The 2,216-nt window shown below is 44.9% G+C and overlaps 1 long non-coding RNA gene across 1 annotated transcript in view; it reads left to right on the plus strand.

The window, feature by feature from the left end:
• Positions 1-2,209, plus strand: part of LOC111734741 — a 6,006-nt gene extending 3,797 nt beyond the window's left edge. Inside the window, exons 2-3 of the long non-coding RNA XR_002778574.1 lie at positions 536-633; positions 2,051-2,209. This is a non-coding gene — a long non-coding RNA (uncharacterized LOC111734741). The remainder of the gene's footprint in view (positions 1-535; positions 634-2,050) is intronic.
• Positions 2,210-2,216: the final 7 nt, after the last annotated feature.

Consider the following 2,216-nt stretch of genomic DNA (forward strand, 5'->3'; position numbering starts at 1 on the left):
CATGTTAAATCTTATGACAGCAGCATGGGGGAGGCGAATGCCATAGTGCCTTGATGATCTGGTCAGAGGCACGTCCTCAGAGGAGTCACCATTTGAGTGACACGTGCTGGATTTTGCCCGTCATTGCAGACGTGTCCTAGGGTTTGACGATCAGCAGGTTATACTGATCTCAAACTTTAAATGCCTCTTACTAGGGACATCTTTCCGAAAATACATTAAATACGGATTATGATCTATACTTTAAAAATAGACTTGGAGTACTCATATTTTAGTCTTTTGATCTTTTACCATCTGTAGTTCTAAAGTTTCAGTGGCATTATGTATAGAGAAAACATATACCAGCACGTCTTAAGGTCCAAACGTACCATTAGTAACTATTCATATAGGTGGTTTTAGGGTCTAATTCTGACATTGTTATAATAAGAAAAGTTTGGAGTTTTGTGTGGATAAATTTTTTTTGTGGATTCTCTGTTGTTAGATATCGGTGGTATCACGTTTATTAATACTCACCTTGATTTTCCCCCTCGCATCATAGGGATCATCGTTTACGACTCAGCAGCCTCAGGTTTATAATCTTTTCGCAACCATGGCCATTGGTGACGGGATACGACTGTGGGACTTGAGAACTCTAAGGTGAGGCCTGGCCTGGTTTACAGGTTGCAGCTGGGAGTGAAGCTCGAGAGACCATGGAAATGTCTTTCTGTCAAAGCTCAGAAAGCGCTTCGCTTTAAATATTTGTAAACCCGGTTCAGTCTCTTTTTTCCAAATGCAACAAGGCTGTGCTGAATGTATTCACACTGACCGATCTAAGAAAAGTCTGATTCATGCACAGAGAAGGTCACATAAATTTGGAATGGTAAAATGACAGGTGCTGGTCTTCCCTGTGTTATGAGTGTGACTTGTGGCTCCTGAGGGCCGGCAGCGCCCAGGGGGCCACCGGATGGTCTTAAACAGCGTGGTGCGTACATCCGTGCACAAGTGCATCCGTGTGTGTCGTGTGAATTATCCTGTTCTGACAGTGTATGTTCTGGTAGTCATGTTATGCCAGACAGTTGTAAGATATGTTACCCTGTTCTTTTGAATCCTATATCCCGACAATGTGTAATGCCTGTAACAACATGGAACATTTACGTGTGTGCGCGCACGTGTGCACACGTGTGTTCTATACCCACATGGAACATTTATGTGTGCGCGCGCACGCGTGTGTCCTATACCCACATGGAACATTTACGTGTGTGCGCGCACGTGTGCACGCGTGTGTCCTATACCCACATGGAACATTTACGTGTGTGCGCGCACGTGTGCACGCGTGTGTCCTATATCCACATGGAACATTTACGTGTGTGCGCGCACGTGTGCACGCGTGTGTTCTATACCCACGAGAACGTCATTGGCAGAGTGCCCCATGCTCCTCTTTCATCCTACACAAGTGCAGACCCCAGTGGCCAGCCCCGCGCTGTGTGGAGGGGTGTCGCCTGCCAGAGGGCCTGCTGGGCGGGGCCGTGGCGCCCGGTGCCGGTAGATGCTGGCGAAGGCTTTCTCAGCATGGCTCTGGCTGTCCCTGAAGGTGCTGGGGGTTTTTCTCAACAAAACTAGCATCAGTTCCCTGACATTTTTTTAACATAAATTTTATATAGCACTTTATAACTAGTTGCCTGTAGAACTTGACCAGCCTTGATAGAATGTCACACCTCCCCAAAGCCCTTGAATCATTGATTTAAATAACTTATGATTTTAAAAGGTTTGTTTATATATTTTTAAAGAGCTTCAGAATATGTTTGTTATTTAATAGTCTCATTATATAAAAAGTTTGTTTAGTGTTAGTTTGGTCATCTTTGTCAATTTATTATTCCGAAAAGTGTTTTAATTATTTTTGAAGATCTGTAGACTAACCTGAGGATCTGTTTAATCCTCGTATTTAAAAATGTTCTTTCACTGTTACTTTCTTCATTTTTGTGAAGAAAAGCATCGGGTTCGTATCTTTATTCTATTTTGTGTTAAAAATTAAAAAATCGTTTTTTCTCCTGACATCTGTCACTTTTCCTCATAGGTGTGAGCGTCGTTTCGAGGGACATCCGAGCCGCTGCTACCCGTGCGGGATGGCCTTCAGCCCTTGCGGACGCTATGTGGCCTGCGGTGCCGAGGACAGACACGTACGTGCCGCCGTTGGTCCTAGACCCACGGGCCGCTCACACGGTTGCGCATTAGGAGGAGAG

Source organism: Pteropus vampyrus, unplaced genomic scaffold (genome assembly GCF_000151845.1).
Source record: "Pteropus vampyrus isolate Shadow unplaced genomic scaffold, Pvam_2.0 Scaffold4967, whole genome shotgun sequence".
Classification (NCBI taxonomy): domain Eukaryota; kingdom Metazoa; phylum Chordata; class Mammalia; order Chiroptera; family Pteropodidae; genus Pteropus; species Pteropus vampyrus.